Below are 23,183 nucleotides of genomic sequence, written 5' to 3' on the forward strand. Positions count from 1 at the left end.
AAAATTTTCCTTTATAGCTTAGGCATAACTGAGATATTTTTCCACCCTAAACCAAATGCAACCATTACACTCAATAATTACTGCAAATTTGGAAGAAATCTTATCATGGAGCAATTCCAAATGCAACATAATCATTAAAACCCTAGCTAGAAGGACCCTAGAAATGATAGAAATGGCATCATTCAATGCAAAAAAAACCCAAAATGGGCAATCAGAGAATGGGAGAAGTTTCCTTCATGTCATTTTTTAGCCTTGCATCTATTTGGAAGTGGTTGGGATCAATCAAGAAGATTAGATCATGCAAGAAAAACCAATTTCATTTGTTTCTAGTTTATGAATTAGTAAAGTCAGTAGGTCAACTTGGTCAAGCAACTAGAAACCTCCCTATGGACCAACCATATTATTTCTTTTTGCCACCTCATGGAGTCTTCACATATTTGATTGCATCATTTAACTAACTACGCTACCCTTTAAAACTTGACTATGACAGCTTACAAGATTGTTAATTTTAATCGTCATGTCAACTTAACTATGCCTACTAAATTGGGCCCGCTAGGACATGTGGCAAATCCTTGATATGTCGCTATATTTTAAGATTGATCATTTTCATATAGCAACATAACAAGAGATGTTGATCTACCATTTGATAGCCTAGAAACATGCAACCAATTCACTAACCATGCTAGAATCCAAACCAATTATAACTCATCTGTATGCCAACCTCTTTGATAAGTCTTCACTTTTGTGGCCTACCAAGGGAAACAACACCCACAATCCATGTGGTAAGTGCTTTCTATGTCACATAAATTAAAATACTTGTAAGTTTCCATAATGACACAGCAAGGATTGTTGATCTACCATCATCGAATGGAGAAAGCAAAAACTAAGAACATGTGACCCACCAAACTAACCATGTCAGAGACTCGGCCAATGAAATGCCCACCGTACACCAGCCTAATTTGACTCATCACCTTGTTGCATTACGGCCCACACAACATGATCTAGCCTACAAGTCCACATGTCATATGAAATAAAGAATAAGAACTTCTAGAAAGAGACAAAGTGATGGTCACAATAGATCATGAAAAGATCTGATGGTGTGTGAAATATAGGTCCTCAAAGATATTAAATCATGCAAATACTTAGGAAAAGAGGAGATAACGTAATTTTAATATAAAATATTTTCATGCCCCATATTTGAATATTTGAATATTATGAACGTTAATTGGGTTTGAATTCCAATATGGCAATTTTGGCGCGAAGGAAAAAATAACCAACAATTTCTATAAAAACTAGCCAGTCCATGAAAAGATCTTACCTCTATAGTACTCTTTGGAGTAGGCCATTCATTGATAGTCTTCACTTTCTTTGGGTCTACTTGCAAACCTACTGCTAGAACTACAAATCCTAGGTATGCCAACTCCTTCACAAAATTGCACTTCTTCAGGTATATCAACAACTTTTCTTCCCTCAACTTCTCAAACACCTTTAAAATATGCATAAAATTCTCCTCCAACATCTTACTAAAGACCAAAATATCATCATAGTAAACAATGATAAACTTACCAAAAAATTCATTCACTACCTCATTCATGAGCATCATGAAAGTGTTCAGTTCATTGGTTAGCCCAAAAGGCATGACTAACCACTTGCACAGTCCTTTCCTTGTCTTGAAAGAAATCTTCAATTATCACCTTCCCTGATGTGAATCTAATGGTATCACTCTTCAAATCCATCTTTGTGAAATACACATCTCCACAATCCATAATATCATCCATCATTGGCAATAAAAATTTGTACTTGATTTTGATCTTGTTGATAGCTTGAGAATCTTACACATCCTCAATCCTTTGTTGGCACTAATACTTCTAGTACAACACATGGACTAAAACTCTCTCGAATAAACCCCTTCTACAATAACTCATGAAATTACATGCTCAAATCTTCATTTTCTACTAGTGTCATTCTGTGTGTTTCCTTATTTGGAAAATTGGCTCCTATAATCAAATCCATCTGGTGACTAAACTTCCTCAAAAGGGGTAATCCATCAGGTACATTATCTTACACAATATTAGGAAACTCTCCCAATAAATCTGCAACTTCTATAGGTACCTCCTCTACTTCTTCTTTATAATATTTTGGGATCACAAAAAAACACACATGCTTATGCTTCATACCTTGGAGAAACTCCTTTCCATTAACAAAACATATTCTAGCAATATTACATGCCTTTTCTTCTCTTCTCCTTCAATGACTTCATCTTATATTTCACTCCATCCTTTGTTAGAGTGTAGGTATTTTCTCGCCCATCATGTACATCATGCATGTGAAACTATCATGGCCTACCTAGCAACATATGACATATGTCCATAGGTATGATATCACAAAGCACCTCATCCTGATAGCTTCCAATCTTGAACTTCACTAGGAATTTCTCATTGACCATGACCTTGTGGTCATTCTACACTCGGGCAATACAGTATGGACGGGGGTATTTTTCCTCTTTAGATTTAACTATGTGACCATCTTTCTTGACACCATATTGTTAGTACTTCCACCATCAATGATCACATTACAACACTTATCTTCACATTTTCACTTGGTGCGAAACAAACTCCTCCTTTGATTAGGTTCGTTCTCTCCACTCAATGAGATTCTCATATCAATTAGGACTTCACCTCTTCCAGCATCTTTAGAATGGTATGTTTTGGAATCGTCATCAACATGCACAACTCTAGCCTAGCCTTATGTAATTTGATTTGTTCATCCTTGGTGTTGGAAATGTTCAAATGCTCTATGCCCTTCTCCACAGTGAAAACATTTTCCATGAAAATACCCTCTTCCAAATACTTTCCCTCTTCCTCTTCCTCTTTGATCCCTATTGTTCTAATCATGGAAATGATTGGAATTATTTCCCCTCTAACTCTGACTACTTCTACTAGCCTCATCCTTGTTCTTCTCATCATCATTTTAGACTCCATAAGACTATCTGCTAGATCTTCCAATGTGAACTATACCACTTTTTTGGTTATCAAACTTTTTTCTCAGCTTCTCCTCAACTCTTAGGGAAAAGTGGTATGTCTCCTCAATACTAGTCATTCGATTCAAGCTCAACTCCTCCTGAATGCTTGGCCTTAACTCATTAAGATAATGAGTAACTTTCTCCTTATCAACTTTTTCATGGCCAGTTCTTACAAGAACTCAATAGAGCTCCTCGGTATACTCTTGAATAGATCTTCCTGCCTACTTCAACCCTTGCATTTTCTTTAGTAGATCACTTTTATAATCCACAAGAGTGAATTGTCACTTCATATTATCTATCATTCAATCCCATCTAGTGATTTTTTCCTTCCCTCTTCTATTTTTCTCCAATTGGATCACCTACCACTAGATCTTTGTGTGACCCTTTAGTTTGGCCTTTGCAAACTTAACCCTATTTAGATCTTCAATATATTCATATTCAAAATTTTATTCCAATTCATTGATCCAATTGATCAATTTCAATACGTTAATATTTGCCAAAAATGTGGGAACCTCAAACTTAGCTATTTTTCCAATCTTGGAAATGAATTTAAAAAGATTTTCCTACTCTGGGTTAAGAACTTCATCTACTACCACTTGATCAACATTTCCATCTTCTATGACAAGATTCACTCATGTGTGTAATATTTGTTTTTGCAATTCTTGCATTTTCCTCTAGAGTGTTGTAAAATCCTTAGGTGTAACACCTACAACTCTCTCACTATACTCTCTTCATGGAGGCATCATCATGCTTCTATTGAAACCCTAGTGCAAATTGCCTCAGAGTCGGCGATCTATCTACATGTAAAACACAAATGATAGTCCTAGTGAAAGTACCTCATAGAAGGTGATCTATTTATACACTCAAGAACTTCTGCTCTGATACCACTTGATGAATGGTGGTCCCTTTAATACTTTAAGCACATAACAAAAAAAAAAAAAATCACAACAATTTGTGAGAAAAAAAATGGGCTTCTTATTATTGTCATAAATGTGGAATTATAGAATTTAGGATTACAATATGCTAACCCACCTGGGAACCTTCATTATAACAACCTACAAGAAAAAAATTTCAACTATCACCCAAAGTTGTCCTAGACAATGTACAAACATTTCTTAAATAGGATATTTTATGTTGCCTAGGAATGTTCTAGACACTCAAACTTAATACCTAGGGCTAACACACCCTCACAATACATATAGAGTCAGCCAAATACACCTTTGACATTTATTTTGGAAGTTTTGGCAGGCCCAACTTCAGAAGGCCACAACTTTTGAATCATTGCTATAATTGTCTATTATAACCACTTTTTAGAATCATCAACTTTTTATCTACAAGCTCAGATCTGCACAAGCACCCATCTATCAAGTTTTTTGGCCTCATCCAGACACATTTAGGCCTTCAAAACTAAGTGCAAATTTTTTGTACTAAAAATTTAAACCAAAAATCTATAATAACTTCATTGATACATATGATATGTTATTGAGCCTCAACTGGTAAGATGATATGACTAAAATGAACCTCCACCTCTAAAATTAGGACATTTCAAGCTCGTATGACTAACTTACTGAGTAGTAAGCATCCAGAGACAACAACTTTGCATTATGACAACCTTATTCAAACAATTGAAATGAAATATTTTTGGGTGATGCAATATTGCTCTTACACCCAAGATGCTCTTGCATTAGTAAAGCATCATTTTTTACCATATGATGTCTCTTTTCTTCTTTTTCCTTGGAACATGAATGACTCTTGGGGTCATGGCCTTTATTTGATTCTCCATGTTTTGTTTCATACATGACCCTTGTCATTGTTTTGATTAGAGTTGCAGGCCATGAATTTCATCTCCATGCTTGTGTTCTCTAAAAAGATATGTTTTTATCTATGCTTTTCTTACTTAAATGCATATGAATGAGAGGCTTTATTTCCCATGGCTTGTGGCTATTGTAATGAGCTAGTGCATCATTTTATTGAATGTGATATTTTTGTTTTTCTTATGTATATCATGGGTAATGAAATGGGCATATCCTTTGCTATGCTTTTCCCTTTGATACTCTACATAGTGGCATTCCTTGAGACCTGTGGGTACCATTTCATCTTCTATATGAATGCTATGTTATGATGATTTTTTTTTGGCACTCTTTCACCATGGATCATGGCTACATGTTGAACTATTGAGGCTGTGAGTCATGAATTTCATCTTCATCATTTCTATTTCTACTTCTATTAGGCCTGCAAGCCTCTAAGGTGGATCTATAGAAATAAAATTCCATTATTGCTTGGAAATGAATCCTTCTCCACTCAAAATGGCTAGTATTTTTTTTTTGAAATGGTGTACTTATTGTCGTATATTTTATTTATTTTTTCTTGCTACTCTTCCACATTGATTCCATGATGTGACAGGGGCTTAAATATGTTTTCAAAAATTACATTAGATGATTGTATCCTTATTTGTTGATGTACTATACATGTGTTCATGATCATACCTTCTCACTAATGCATTTATTTAAGTGAATCTATTATGTGATATGCACTTGTACTTTTCCCTTGCATTATTCATGCTTCTCATCGCTTTGCAATTGTATTCCACTTTGCATGTGATATTATGATCTCATTCTTGGAACTTACCTCATGATATATCCATTTTATCAACCACCTCTTGTCACTTATGAATGTCTTGCATCCTTGAATTTTTACTTTGTGATCCTTTATCTTGTTTTGTTTGCTTCGTCTTGGCCATATGGATTCCAACATGTTTTTTCATTTGATTGTAGTAGTGTTACTCCTTAGTCCTAGCTACCAATATTCCTCATTAAACTGATGTATAACACTGATGCAAGAGAATCCTAGGTTGCATTTTCTATTTGTCTCGGTAGATGTATATTCAGTTATACTTGTGGACCTACTTAGTGACTCTACTACTAATGTCTTGGTGGAGGTGGTTTTTTCTTTGTTCACTAAGTGGATTGGGTTCCTCTTTAACCGAGTTTTCTTGTTTTTTATTCACCAAGTACCTTGGTGACCTTTGTCGCTATTGTTTGGTGATGTCTTGTGTTGATTTGTTTGTTTGAGTTCTCATTTGTGAATTGAGTAGTTTATTTAATTTGGGGTCATAATTTAATGTATTGGATTTCTCATTTGGATGTGTATAGACTATTATGTGGTCACCATTCTCCAGATCTATAATCTTTTGTAAGCCATTTTGGCAAGTATAAGAGAGGGTCTTGGTCTAGATCTAGGTATGCATCAGTTACGAACAGTTAGAATTTGTAAAGAAAATCATATATCTCTCATGTTAGAGGTTATCTTCATGTGTATTTGGATTAGTCAATTTGTCCTAACCTAGAAGGCCTCCTAGCTAAGAATGTATGATAAAACATTTATGATCAATGAAAGATTTTTGGCTCTCTTTCCTTTTTGGCATTGTCTCTTCATGATTTGCATCTGTTTTGTTAACTCTGCAAGGTTGGTTGATTTCTAGGCATTCCTTTGGCCCTAGTTTTTATCACACCTAGCATCAGGAGGTATTAGATCTTAGTTTCATCCTTGTGGAGATTGGATCATGTAGAACCCTAAGAGGATTTTGTTATAGGGTGGCGGATCTGAGATTGACCTATAACTTGCAAAGGGTTACAATCTTGTTGAAACCTATTGTCAAAATAATTTGTGGAAGAGGAAATTTTGATAATTTAATTATGGATATGTTGAGATAAATTGTAGCTAGATTAGATGTTTTTAAGAAATCCCAAAGGCAAGGAGTACACCTTGATGGTGTGAGTAATGATGAAGGAGCACATGTAGCACCAAACCCTAACCCTAAACTTGAGGTGAAATATAATGAGTAAAGACTATTAAGAGTTTTGTCTAAGGTGCATTCAAAGTGTTTTTTTGAGCTCACAAGATATGATGGAAGATTGGACACCAACACTTTATTGGCTTGGATCTCTAAGATAGATAAGTGTGTTGAATTTGAGGGAAACTCTAATTATAGGAAGGTGAAGATAGTAGTTACTAAGTTAAAGGGTCATGCTTCACTTTGGTGTGAACATGTGTAAATTGATAGACAATGTAAGGAAAAGAGAAGATAAAGACATGTCTAAAGATGGTGAATAAATTGAAGAAGAATTTCCTCCCTACTAATTATGAAGTCAATTTTTTGAGGAAGATGCAAAATATGAGGCAAATAGATATGAGTGTGAAAAAGTATATTGAGGAATTCTACAGATTGGACATTATATTTGGACATGTTGATAATGAGGTAGAGAAAGTGGCTAGATATTTCAATGATTTAAGAACTGCAATTCAAGATGAGATCAATTTTGTGAAATTGGACAGTATATAAGAAGCATACCAATATTCCTTGAAATATGAGGAGATCTTGACCAAAAAGAATGAACAAAGAAAAAGAGGTAGAGATGGAATATTTCAAAGAGGCAAAGGTAGATCTTATGGAGAAAATACTAGATCTGAGAATTTTGTGCAAGATAAGGGAAAAATTGAGTGTAAAAGTGATGAGAAAGGCAAGACCAAGTGGAAAGGTGGTAGTTCTTACCAAGGTGGTTATGGAAGAGGAGGATTTCATGGAACCTATTTAAATTATGGTGAAGAAGGACATAGAGCCTTTAAATGTAATAAAATTGAAGGTAGTAGCAAAAATGTTGTAGTCTAAGGAGAATTTGTGAGTCCATTGAATGCACTTGAAAAAGGTAAAAATTTGATGGTGAGGAGAACTTTGTGTAATGAGAGAACTAATGAATGATCCTTCCTAAGGTGAAGTCTTTTCAAGACTAGATGAAAGATTGTATAAAAATGTTGTTAGGTCATCATTGATAGTGGTAGTTCAAAAAATTTGGCATTAGAGGAGCTTGTTAATAAGTTACAATTGAAAAGGATGAGAGACCCTAAAACCTATCAAGTTGCTTGGATCAAGTATGAGCATAAATTGTTGGTGAAAAATACCTTGTGAAATCCAAGATTGGGAATTACTATGATGAATTTATGTGTGATATTATGCTGATGGATTGTTGCCTTATAATTTTTGGTAGACATTGGTAGTATGATAGACAAACATTGCATGATGGAAGGTTGAATCAATAGACTCTTTGGGAAAATGGAAAGAGACAAGTCTTGTTACCTTTGATAGAGGAACCTAATGAAAATTATTGTACCACAGTGCACATTTGCATGGTTAATGGAAATAATTTTGTAAAGGATATGAGAAATGAGAACGTTTCTTTCGTTGTGATTCCTTGTACATCAAGTAGTGCTAGTGTTGAAAAAGTTCTAGTAGAAGTTGAATAGTTTCTCACTAAGTTTCAAGAGATTATTTATGAGAATGTACCTGATGGTTTACCACTAGTGAGGAGTATAAGTCATTGTATAGATCTGATCCCTAGAGCTATTTTTCTAAATAAAGTTCCATAAATATTGACATCTACTTAGAATGAAGAACTTAATAGGCAAGTGCAAGAATTGTTGCAAAAATGCTTGATTAGAGAAATTTTGATTCCATGTCTTGAACCTTCTATGTTGGAAGCTAAGAAGAATCTTGAGTGGAGAATGTTTACTAATTCCAGAGCTATTAACAAGATAACAGTGAAGTATAGATTTCCTATGCTGAGGATGGATGATATAATAAATATTTTAAGTGGAGAAAAATACTTTAGAAAGATTGACTTGAAGAGTGGTTATCATCATATCAGAATTAGAGAAGATGATGAGTGCAAAACTAAACTCAAGAAAAAAGAATATTTTTATGAATGGTTGGTTATTCCTTTTTGTTTGACTAATGCACCAATTACTTTAATGAGGTTGATGAACAAAGTCTTGAAGAAATTCTTAGGTAATTTTGTGATTGTATACCTTTATGATGTAAGGAGGATCATATTGATCATATTAAACAAGTGTTAAAAATTTGAAAGAAGAGAAGTTAAAGAGATCAAATTTCCACAACCTATTGTATTGCAGTGATTTGTTTCTGGATTCAATTGTGTTAAGATTTTTACCATCAATGTTTTGAATCACACTATGTGATCTATCATCAGGATGAAGAGAAAGAGATTGTGTGTTTGAAAAGTGTCCATTCATGAAGGAGGTGGTTGTGTATTTGAGATTAGTGATTTTAGGTGATGGCTTGAAGATGGATCCTGAGAAGGTCAAACCAATTCTTGAATTACCTACACTCAAGAATGTGACTGAGGTAAAATGATTTCATGGTTTAGCTAGTTTCTATAGAAAATGCATCAAGAATTTTAGTTCAATTTTTAATGATATGAATGAGAAATGAGATGAGATAAAAAGGATTTCAAGTGGACACAAGGTGAGGATAAGTGTGTTGAGACTTTGAAATAGAAGGTTGTTGAATTGTCTATGTTGGCTTTACTTGATTTCAATAAGGTATTTCAAGTTGAATGTTATGTAAGTGGTAGTGCAATTCAAGTTGTTTTGAGTCACGATGATAAACCTATTGCTTTATTTACTAAGAAATTGAATGATGCTAAAAGAAAGTATGATGTGTATGGTCAAGAATTTTATGTTATTTTTCAAGCTTTGAAGAAGTGGAGACATTATTTCATTCCTAAGGAATTTGTGTTGTATACTAATCATAAGACTTTGTGATATTTCAAAAGTCAGTATAAGTTGAATCAGAGATATATGAAGTAGGTTGAGTACTTGCATAATTTATTAGGCATAAGAGTGGAGTATCTAATCAAGTTGCAGATGAAGATCTTTACTAACTAAGATGAAGGTTAAAGTTCTTGGCATTGATGAAATGGAGGATTTGTATGATATTAACCCTAGTTTTTCTTTGGTGTAGAGAGTATAGAGCACTGAATCTATCAAATCAATCAAGTAAGTATAAAGATTATTTTATTTAAGAAGGTATGTTGTTCAAAGGATTTTAGTTGTGTATACCAAGAGGATCTATAAAGATAATTTGATTAAGGAGAAACATGGTGGTGGATTGGCTGGACATTTTGGTATTAATAAGACATGGAGTTTTCTTAAGGAGACATATTATTGACTGCGATTGTATAAGGATGTTTGGAAGTTTCTAAGGAGTTGTGGAGTTTGTCAAGTTGAAAAAGGAGCAAGTCAGAATACTAGATTGTCTTTATGTATTTAATTACCTGAGAAACCTTGGGGGCCTACCGAGGACTACAAGAGGATATGATTATGTGTTTGTTGTTGTTGATAGATTTTCCAGAATGGCACATTTCATACCATGTAAGAAGACCTTTAATGTAGTGCATGCTATTGAACTTTTCTTTAAAGAGGTTATTAGATTGTGTGGATTACTAAGGAGTATTGTATCTAATTTAGATAGTAAGTTTGTTGGTTATTTCTAAAAGACTTTATGGAGGAAGTTTGATACCAAATTAAATTTCAATTCTAAATTTCATCCACGGACTGGTGGACAAACAAAGGTTGTGAATAAAAGATTGGGTAATTTGTTGAGATGCTTAGTTGGGGGTAAAATGAATAACTGGGATTTAGTGTTGGCTCAGGTAGAGATTGTATACAATAATTATGTGAATGGAAATACTGGAAAGACACCTTTTGAGATTGTTACTGCAATGAACCCTTGAGATATATCATATTTGAGGTATATTATTGGAGAAGAAAAGAGAAGTGTTGAAGGTGATGAATTTTCTAAATTCATGAAGTCTTTGCATTAGGAAGTGAAACTTAAGTTGGAATGGAGTAATTATAAATACTTGGAGAATGCAGATAAGTCAAGGAGACATATGAGTTTTGAAGTTGGTGATGAGGTGATTGTTCATTTGAAGAAGGGTAGATTTTTTGCTGGCATGTATAGTAAGTTGAAGATGAAGAAATTTTTTCCTTGCAAAATCTTGAGGAAGTTTGACAATGGTAATACTTATGAAGTTGAGTTACCCGATGACATGGATATATCTCCTATATTCAATTTTTTTGATTTGTACAAGTATCATGAATTTGATGATGAGTTGACAGTATCGAGCAACTATCCTAAGAAGTAGATTGATGAGATAGAACAAATTTTTTATCAAAAGTTGGTAAGAGTACAAGGGGAAAGGATTACTTTAAGTATTTGGTAAAGTATAAGTATAGGTCAGTTGAAGATGTTGCATGGATTTCTCAATCTAAGCTAGATTTAGCTCAAATTTTGACACACTCATGATTCAAGAGAATCATTTCTTTCAACCTTGGTTGTCTGATGCAAGAGCATCCTGAGTTGCATTTTCTATCTTTCTCGGTAGATGTATGTTCATTTATACTTGTGGACCTTCTCAGTGATTTCATATTATTGGCTCGCTGGAGGTGATTTTGCCTTTGTTCACTAAGTGGCTCAGGTTCTTCTTTTGTTGTGTGTTTATGTTTTGTATTCACTGAGTGCCTTAGTGACCTTTTTAGTTGTTTTTCGGTGATGTCTTGCACTGAGTTGTCTGTTTGGGTTCTCATTTGTAATCTAACCAGTGTATTTAATTTGAGATCATAATTTAGTGTATTGGATGAATCATTGAGATATATGTAGACCATTATGTGGTCAAACTTCTCCATATGATGATCTAAAATCTTCTGTTAGTCATTTTGGCAAATATAAGTGGAGTGTCTCGGTCTAGATCTAGGTATGAATCAATTGAGAAAAGATAGAATTTGTAAAGGATATCATTAATCTTGCATGCTAGAGGTTATTTTCTTGTGTATTTGAATTGTTGTATTGGTCATAGCTTGAAAGGCCTCATAACTGGGCATGTATAATGAAAATTTGATGAATCAGTAAAATATTTTTTGTTCTCTCTCATTTCTATGGTTGTCTCTTTGCATTTTTCTTTCATTGTGTTAACTCTACAAGGTTAGTTGATTGCTAGCCGTGCCTTTGGCCCTAGGTTTCTTCTCATCTTGCATCAAGCATTAAGAGGGGCCTTGGCATTATCTATAGGTGTTCTTGACTAGAAAATCATCAACCTCAAGGGGAGCTTTGAGGCCACCCCTTGGGGTTTTGTTGATTTCTTGTCAAGGCATTTATTGCATTGGAAAGCAACAAAAAAACTTAGCATCTTATGCATTCTCACATGGAACAAACAAGTTAGATAAAACATGGTGCATCTCCATTGTATCATCCTTTGAGTTTTTTCCACATGTCTTGAGCATAGACAATTGGGTATTTTTTATGTTTTAAGGATGAGTATATGTGTGCAAATTAGGTGTTCGAAGGATGGTGGAGCTAAATTCAAAGTGATCAACATCTACATGTTCTATTCAGGCAATATTTTCTACCATGTATCTCTCTTATCTTTGTGTATAAGTGTATTCATCTTTATAACACTTTGTGTGTTTGCTATGCTCACGACCTGTGGGAGTCCATGTATTTTATTGATTAACATTGTATGCACCTTTTCTTGTATACACTTGACACTCTACTAAATATATTTATGATGACTAAAGTTTGCACATAATGTTGATTTTTCCTTAGTAGCGTGTACTTTCATTTTTGATCTTGTTCTTAAACATGTACATGTACTCTAAATCTCTAGCATGGAAAATGAACTCAAACTTAATCAAGATCACATAATAATGACAAACTAGGGTATTGTAGAGGCCAAATCACCTAGTAATTAGGCTGTTGATGTCACTAATTCTAAATAAAATGAAAAATTGTAACATATACTATTGATATTCCTTCTTTGCCTTGTCATCAATGACAACTTAGTCATAACTAAGTATACTAGTAAATCCATTGGCCAATCATTAAGCTTTGGACAATTATGCCAACAATTGTTATTAATATAATTTAAAAATATTAATCCCTGAAATCACCTTGTTGATTAAAGTCAAAGAAAAATCTGTGAATGTTCTTAAGCATCACTTTGTCAATTGTACAACCACTTAATATTTATTTTGTAATTTGCACATATTACAAAAAATATTAAATAATAAATAATCACTTTTGCTTAGTTAGTAAAGCTTTCATTGAATTTCAAATTTGAAAAAATAACAAAAATGTGGTCAACCAAATAGAAAAAAAGTACAATGAAAAAGAAAATCAAGTTTATGAAAATATGTATTAATTACAACAAACGAATTGAAAACATTAATCCCTAGACTTATAAAACATCATGTGGGGTTTTAATAACTTATTGTTTTTTCCCTCAAAAGTTTAATTTAATTGGTGATGGATGTCCATCTCTTTAGTGATAAGATAGTTGAAATGATATTCTTGGCATTCCTTTGAAGAAATGATTTTGCTGATATTTTCGTTGTAGAAAAAGGTTGAGTAACTCAAGTCGTTGGATTGATTCTCTAAAGTACAACCAACTTTAATAATGCAAGGCTTGTAAAACGACGTCCTATGAAATATTACGTCACTATGATCATTATATTCTTATAAAATTCTTGCTTTTCCATGGATTGGGAGTGTTCTTGAAGTATATTTTATAAGCATTGCTACGAAAGTGATCCAAAAATGCTTCATGATGAGTGACTTAAGAATCTATGTATACTTTTTTCTTCTATGTAGGTATGGGTCCAAAATGGAAGGCAATAATAGTGGGGATAAAACAATATATTTTTCCAAACCGACCATACTATGTTACATAACTTTGTTGGATGGTAAGGCACTTTATTTTTTCTTAGAAGTGAAATGTGTAATCATAATCATGGATACGGTTTCCTTTGTCAAATATTGAGATATAATCAAATTATAAGGTGGAGTCCAAGATCATACATTGTGTTTTATAAAGTATCATAAGTGATATTTAAAAATTCAATGGATATAGTGCTATTTTTTGGAAGAAGCTATTGAAATTCTAGGAGGATTAGGTATGGATTCTAGGTATATTTATTAAGATTTTTAGTGTAAGGTAGAGGAGCATGGAAAGACAAAAAAGTCTTATTTAAATTTGTGTTTTAATTTTTATTTTTTTTCTAGATGTGAACATATTGTTAATCTATGAAATAATGAAATAAGGTGATTTGGATAAATTGAATGGTTTGGAAAAATAGACATAGATTTTTAAAATATTTATTAAGATTTTTAGTCTATGTGTTAGATAGAGGAGAATGAAAAGAGAGTGAATATTATCTGCATTCGTGTTCATCTTGTTAATATCACTTTTTAAGGTGAGCATATTATTATTAATTAATGAAATAACAAAAAAATGGTCATCTCACTAGATTGATTGTTTAATTGTCTTTTCCTTACTACAAACAATCCAATTTTGTCAATTCATAAGGAGGGAGTAACAAGGAATGGAAGGAGGGAGAAATAAAAATGATTAAGTTTCATGATTGTATTTTCCTACTCATATCAAATTCATTAATTGATGACTAATAGTTCTTAATAAATTTCATATATTTTGTAAAACTTTCACATAAAACAAGGTTTTTAATTAAACTAAAGAAAATTAATATAAAAAAGATTTACTTTAAAAATATATTTCTTTATTTTAACAGCAAGATTGATAGTGTCCAAAGGGAAAAAAAACATTATACCACCTTTCACTAACACTGTATTATAAATAAAGTAATCTCCCCTTATGGTATAGTCGTACAAATTTATATTTTACACTCTTATGTAATATTCTCAAAGTAATAGATTGATAATGTGCTAACTTCATGTTAGCATGATTTTACAACAGAGATGGAAATAAAAATATCATATGGGATTTTAGCTAACTTGATATAACAAAATCCCCCACAAAAAGAAAAAGAAAAAGAAACAAAACTTTACGATGTACATAGATTATTTTTTATATAATATGTAATTTGTAAAAATAAATGATAAAATGATATTTATTGAATAGTAAATGATATATAGTACAAGAGATGTGATTATCCAAACTCAAATGGAAAAGGAACCTTCATTGAATAATGGTGTGTCAAGATCAACACCCAATAATAAAGATCACTTTATGAAATATATAGACAAGAACAATCTAGTGGTAGTCTATTCAAATGTATTCACTTATAAATGTAATTCTCTTAGTGCTTAACACTTAAGGAATGTATATCATATAGTTATAAGTGGTAGATAAGTTTATATTGTTATTTGTAAAGAACTATATCAAACAAATGGAAGTGTGATTCAAAAAGAGATTAATTGAAGTTTTAGATTTGTTAATCATGGGAAATTATCCAATACTAACAAATATTACAATTTGGTCATGTAGTTTATAAGTTTCTTTTCTTTTAGATTAGTAGTAACATATATGAAAAATCCTCTACAAAGATTATAAAACTAAATAAATAAATATCACAGTGTTGTAAGATATGAAATGAATTATTTGAAATATTTTTTTCTATTTATGTACTCTTTTTAGTTTCAACTCCTAGTGTTTTCAAAATACTCTACTTTTTAAAAACCATTACCCTAATCATATGGATAATGTGAATAGCTTTGACAATATATATGATAGGTTTTAAAATAAGAAAATAAAATTCATAAGGTCAAGTATCATAGTGATGGCCACAAAATAATAGGTTGAAAATTATTGGTTTTTTAATCAAGAATATTAACTACAATATATCAGAATGTGATAATAAATAGTAATAAAGAATTTTTTTTTGGGTAAAACGAACTATATGAGAATGAGGGAATAAAATTGAATATATAAATAAAAATAAGTTATTGTGTTTATAGGAAATGTAAAGAAGGAAGAACATGGAATATGAACATGGCTCACTCAACTAACAATTAGTAGTAAAATGAGTAGCCTACATAAGCAAGCTAAACTAGGCATAAAAAGAAACCTAATAAACTACTAAAAGGAATAAAAAAATACATAAAAACTAAATTATGTGCAACTTGGATAGCTGAACAAATATGGATCTAAATGTTGTGTAGGCTGATGAAGTATCCATGTGTGTAAGATCTACCCCACATAAAAAATCCTTGAAAATGAGAGAAAGAAAAACTCAAGTTAGTATTACGAAGGAGATTGTTCAAAACAGATTGATACAAGTATGATAAATGTGTTTTAATCATTATTTTGTCATTAATGTCAAACTACTATTTTGTTGGTAAGACAACTGCTTATATGATTTAAGTACTATCACTTATTTGATTGATGAAAAGGATTTGATCAAATGATGTAATAATAGCACCAAGAGGAAAGATTGAGTAATGCTATGAAAAGGAGTACAAGAATCAACTAAGACAGTGATATCATAATGCATTGATAATCTACTTAAGGTTGCAAATGTTGGCTACACTAAGCAAGTTTAGAAGAACAATTTAAACAAAGTTTGTCTACCAAACTTTGACCTAATGGATAGTAAGTGCCGAGAAAACTTAGTGCAAGCCGAGCAGTAAATCAATTGGAGCCAAGTAAAAGTCTATTTTAGTGTATGTCGAGAAAAATCATGGATGCCGAGTGAATTTGAGTTGATGCCAAGCACCAGTAAACTTTAATTCATGCTGAGTGATTTTTTAGAGGATACTGAGCAACATAGTATGTGCCAAGCATCAGAAGCAAGTTAATGTTGAGTGCTAGCATTATTAGAAATATTGTGAATTTGATGGATCTAAGCCAACAAGTTTGTTTTCTTGAATTGTGTGAACTAGGTGGAAGATAAGATTGATGAGCTAGTGGCACATAATTCATGGTAAATTATTTTGAGGCAAATTTAAAGAGGATTGAAGGAGAAGTTTCTAGAAATGATATGGAATGAGGGGTAGATTCATTGAATCCTACCTAATCTTTCCTAACTCTAAATTGGACGATGGACAATGAATGAAAAAAGATATTAATTCTCTAGTTATAGGGATGGCTAGTTACAAGCAAGGGTTGTCATGTGTGAAAATCTAAGGAAGACAAGGAGTTAAGGGTATTGTTTCATTCAATGACCTAATTGAAAGTCTTCATTGGCATGTTAAGAAAGAAGGCTTAAGGATATGGATGCTTGAACGGTGAACAAGCTATCAAAGTTGAAATATGTGAAAGCCAAGACATATGGAGGACTAGAATAGAGATCTGTAATCTACAAATGAAGTTATAAGTTGTTATCATATCAAGCCTTACTGTTACTCTCTAATAATTGTATCAGTCTAGGGTAAATCTTTTGGATTAAGGTTGACCTAATAGTCATTGTAAATTCTTTAACTGGGTGTTATTCCAAGTGAATGGTCTAAAGTCTCTAAAAAGGCTCACTCCTAACAGGGTGATTGAAATCCTTTAACAGGGTCATGTTTAATAGTGTGTATTGTAACCTTTAACAGGGTTGGCCTTTCACAGGGCATTACTTTAGAAGAGTAAAAAAAAGTAGCATGTCACTGGTGGTTTTTCCAAAATTGGGGTTCCATGTAAATCATTGTGTCAAGTGTGTTGATGAATCTGTTATGTTTCATGTTTACATTTCTACAAATTGATTTGAGAGTAACATACAAGTTTTAAGTGATTGCATAATCTTATGGATGCATGCATGATGATAAATGTTTTATGGGTTCACTAAGCTATGAAAAGTTTTATTTATACATCTGGACCTTGGATAACTAATTCACCCCCCTCCCCCCTCTTAGTTATTCTAAAAAATTCCAACAGCTAGATATAAAATTACCCCAAATAAGTGTTGTAGGAGCACCAACAGGCTAAGGAACACTACTAGGCTTGTAAGGTGATCCAAAAGGAACATGGAATCCAAATAGGCTTGTAAGGTTATTACATGATGTAATTATCACCAATATTTCTATTTCCATGTAATTTGACTCTAATTATGTTAATGTAGTCTAAGGTACCCATATAGGCATGTGAGACCTAATGAGAGCTAATGTGGGGATTTGAGAGGTAGCTTAGAGTTTGATATTGAAATGTGTTCAAAGAAGGTCTTGGTATGATCATTTAAATGTAAACAAGAGGAAAGAGTGTAAAATAATAAAATTTGTTGGGTTGACAGCTCCACTGTCAACTTAACAACATAAAAAGATGTAATAGATTGACCAAAAAAAATGGTTACAATCAGTTCTTTGGTAGTTTAGGGTATTAAAGAGTTAGTGTCTATCCAAAACTAATTATACAATTTTATAAAAGGTTTGTAATGATCATATTCAAGAAGAGGGGTCTATGTAAACAATTTTTTAAGTAATAATTAATTTCTAAAGAATTCCATGGTTCTCTTATAGCAAAATTAGTAAGGGTTTAGGGATTTCCTTAGGTTTATTATTATAATTTTTGAAGATACATCATTGTAGGAATTTGACCATTACATATAGCTTAATTTAATTTTGGAAGAATTGGATTTCATTTTGATTTGACAAGATATAACATATCTTACATGTTAACTGGTGAAACCCTATCCTAGGGTAAATTGAGGTGGAAAATGATGTAGTTTCCTATAAATTAAACATGTATATAAGTCCCAAAGCTGGTAGTGTTAGGATTAACTACAAACAAAAATAAAAATTACATGCAAATATAACCAATATTATAAAATAATAAATCACATGGATTGGTTTCGTGGAGACAGAGTAGGACAAATGCTAATAGATTATATAGATATTTTTTTATAATAAGACATTTTGGTTTCAATGTTAGTTGATGTTGCAACTAATTAAAATGTCTAAAGTGCAAAAAATAATGAAAATTTTAGGAATGTATGCAAAACCCAAGAATAAAAATGAGTCTTTAAAACAAGTTGTATTCACTGTTGCTAGTGCCTTGATGTTATCAGAAAGACAACTCACTGTAAAGATAAGAATGCAACACAATAAGCAATAACAAAAGCTTTAGGTAAAAAATTAACTACTGACAAAAGATTGATTAGTAACATAAGTGGATATCTTAATGTGAATTGTAAGACTTTAGAAAGAGCTATAAAGAGAAGGGTTAACTTTGAATGTGATCCAACAAATAGTTTGTGGACTTCTAGTGGTAGACTCCTGAGATCTAATATGAAACTTACTAGTGAAGTCAAAATTTTGGTTGAAATTTTTTGGTATGATAATACAAGAGTATTACATAATTCAAGAGATGTTCTTAAATTGAGAGTTGGCTCAAAAATATGTGATCTACCTTTTGGACATGACCCAAACTGAATTGTTTAGAAAATTTTCAGATGATAAGGTGTTAGCTATTATCGTTAGTCAAAGATCTTTTGAAAAATGTAAACCATGGTGTGTAAGGATTAACAAGGAAAGAATCACATGTTGTTGTAAAACTGATGTTTAATTTCATTACCATTATGATATATTTTGATCTATATGTTGTACCGTGCATAGTAAAGAAATGTTTTAGGAATGTGGTATAAAAATGCCACCTCAAACTATAAAGGATTTCGTAGTAGGCTTGTTTTGTAAGCCACCTAATGACCAATATTTCCTTTTCAATGCATGTCTTTTTGGTACATGTGATATATGTGGTAATCTTTCTTTGTTAGATGATTGTTTGCATGAAAATTCTTTGACTACTTTTGGACAAAAATTAGTTGATGTAAAAAGATTCAAAACTATTGAATATCCATTAAAGGATGGGAAGATTAGAAGAAGGTGTGATCTAGTTACATATAAAGATAGTTGTCATGCATTTATAGATGAGTTTAAAAGTGTGATCATACCAAAATATGTTAAACACTCTCAATATGCTAGATGGCTTGATGGACAATTTCATATATGTAAAAATATGTTTCCAATCAGTACTATACTTTCAATTGTTGACTTTGCAGAGAACTACACACTTACACTACAAGATGAGGTACAACCACAATATTACAATTTAGGGCAAGTAACAATTGATGTTCATATAGTTTATAGGCATGCACCTGATAGTATAGAGAAGGATCAAAAAATATTGAGAGAGTACCATTTCTATATGGGTGATAATAAAATTCATTCATCTGAGTTTGTCCAATATTGTTTCAATTTCTTTTATGATAATTTAAAAGAGAGACAAATTCAAATAACACAACATTCGATATGGTCAGATAATTGTACAGGACGATTCAAGAATGCTATAGTGTTTTATTGGTAAAGAGGAACATGATAACATAATAATATATACTACATACACTAGCATGATAAGATGTCATAAAAAAATATGACATGGTCTAACATGTCATAACATGATCTATGAAGTCAAAAAAATACATATAATACAACTAATTGTCCTAATACAAAGTGTATCAGAATAAATAATATGTCATAAAAACACAATCTAAAGGTGCCAAAAGACCTAATCTATCTGATCTACAATCCTCTTTACTCTACGTGAAGAGGACTTGGATGAATCATCCTCTGTAACATGATGTGTCTCATCATGTGGGACATCCCGTGGGGCATCGTGTGTCACATCCTGAGAAGACAATATGTACATGCTTAATTGAAATGGGTTTCAAAATCTAGCTTGCAAATAAATTAAATATTTAGTACTTATTAAAAATAATACCATGTGAGATAGGTGTCCCTCTATAACAAGAGGAGGTGCACTATCAAAGCTACCAAATGTGGTAGTGGTGAGGTCCTGTAATTTAGAATACATAAATTTTTAAAATTTGATAAAGATCATAATGAACTATGTATGTATAAATCACAATATTGACTTGAAAGGATGATGTTTGTACCTCCATCTGGCTTAGTCCTATAGTCCCAACAACACTCATGGTGACATAGTCCTAGAATCATGGATACATAAACCTTGAGTCAAAGTTATATACATGAATTACAAAGTATGTAAATTGAAAAGTACATAACAACACTACATTTTTTTAAAATAAAAACATATATATTATACTTGAGCTGTAGCTAGTGTCACAAATGTGTATAGAGATATGCTACCATGATGATCATTAACATGTTTTAAATGGTCAAAAGACGGAGTCAAAGATAAACTATACTAAGGCCTATATGGATAAGTATGATCTGTCTCCTATTCCTAAAACCAAAATACATTATTATACATGAATCAAAGTTGAAGATAACTTAATAACAATGTATACATAAAAATAGTACAATTATTTATCTTCAAACTTAGTTCATACTATAGGTATTTGAGGTTGTTCCTTCCCGGTCGATGGATCAAGACCTACACAAGAATTGGACTATGTATCAGATGAAAATCCCTACAAAATCAAATAAAAATAATATATGAGCAAATGTTATTAAATTTGAGTTCCAACGTACATTATTTATAGTAAAATTCAAAGTGCATACCATATATAAAAACACAAAAATTCACAATATTACTATTTATAAAATAAAAATAAAATATAAATTATATAAATGCACATCTTTAAAAGCATATCAATTTTTTTCTAATACAGCTTTGAGTACTTGAACATAACAAAAAGAGGAGAGAATATATTTGGATTAAAGAAACATTGTGGACATCATAAACATGCACAAATGTACAAATTATATCAAATTAAATGTCATCTTAAATAATATTGAAAATGAAGAGTAATTTAAAGTGAATGCTAAATGTCCTTTCTTAGAATCTAATTTAATCCAAAAAATAATAATCTAAAAACAAACTCTAATAATAAATTTTATTTAATCTTAATCTACACCAAACAAAACCATAACACTAACACTATAATAAAGTTAAACACTTAATTAAACTTTAATCTTAAGACTAATTGAACATTATACCAAATTTAAGCCTAATCATAAAATAATACTCCAAAAAACTATTAATAAATCAACTTAAATGTGAATTCTAAAAATAACTGAATGATAAAATAAATTGAATCATTACTACAAACAAAACTAAAATCTAAGACAATATGAATGATAAATTTAAACAAAATAAAATAATAATCCAAAAGCTATGAGGTAAAGATAGATAATAATCAAGAGGAAAAGATGGTGAAAGTGAGGAGAAAGGGAGAAGAGGGATAAGAGGTAGGGGGCCTATTTTATTAAGATATTGGACTGACATGTAATTATTAATTATAACCCTAAAGTGATAAAAATACTTGTATAAAAGGGCTTAGGGCTAGGGATTGTTTTAGTGTTGTGATGTGAAAATTGGTTCTTGTGTTGGTATTTAGCTATAAGGGATTAGGGATTGTAATCAAGATGTAATCACTGGATGAACCAACTTAAATCTTGGTGTTTTGTGTTCTTTTCTATGTGATCTATTATTTTCTGATATTGTTGATATTTGCATGTAATTTTTATTTTTGTCCATGGTTTAGTCCTAACAAGTGGTATCAGAGTGAATTTGTTTTTTAGTTATCCTCTATAGGAAAGTCTCACAGTTGAGTAGGAGTCTCATGGTTGAGTGGGAGCAATGGTAGATGAGGGTAAGCTGAGGGTTGATAGGTTTGATAGGTAAAACTTTTAGTTATGGAAGATGCAAATGGAAGACTATCTTTATCAAAAAGATTTAAGGAAACCGTTGGAAGACAAAACCAAGAATCATGGATCTATGTCAAATGATGACTGGGATCTTTAGGAAAAAAAGGCACTTGAAAGAATTTAATTATGCCTGGCACTATCGGTGGCATTTAATATTACAAAAGAAAAGATGATAGAAGAGTTGATGCAAACCCTAGCAAAACTGTATGAAAAGTCCTTTGCTTCAAACAAGGTATTTCTCATAAAGTGTTTATTTAATATGAAAATGATAGAAGGTGGATCCATTGTAGATCATTTAAATGAGTTTAATACTATTACTAGTCAGTTATCTTCTGTGGGTGTCAATTTTGATGAAGAAATCAGGGCTCTCTTGATTTTGTATTCTTTGCCTAAAAGTTACAATGGCTTGGTAATGATTGTGAGTAATTCTATTCCTAAATCTAGTATCCTTAAATATGGTGATGTGATTGGTGTTATTTTGAGTGAGAAAACTCGTAGGAAATCCTGAGGTGGACCTACATTAGGAAGTGATTTGAATGCACAAAACAGAGGCTAAACAACTAAGAGGAAGTAATTCCAGAAATTATGGGAAATCAAGAGGAAAGTCAAAGGGAAGGAGGTCTCAATTGAGAGGACTGAACAACTATTGGTACTATGGGAAACCAAGGCATAAAAAGAAAGATTGTTGGACTCGAAAGAAAAATGAAGGAGATAAACCAGATGGAGACAAGGAGGCAAACGTGGTAAGTAAAAAATTTGAAGAGGATGTTTTACTTCTATCTTTAGAAAGTGTTGATGATTCATGGGTTTTAGATTCTGGTGCTTCATTTCATGCTACACCTTATAGAGATTATTTCATTGATTATGTCCAAGGGGATTTTGGACTTA

The sequence above is a fragment of the Cupressus sempervirens genome, chromosome 11, assembly GCF_028749045.1.
Source record: "Cupressus sempervirens isolate cs-2001-9-10 chromosome 11, ASM2874904v1, whole genome shotgun sequence".
Classification (NCBI taxonomy): domain Eukaryota; kingdom Viridiplantae; phylum Streptophyta; class Pinopsida; order Cupressales; family Cupressaceae; genus Cupressus; species Cupressus sempervirens.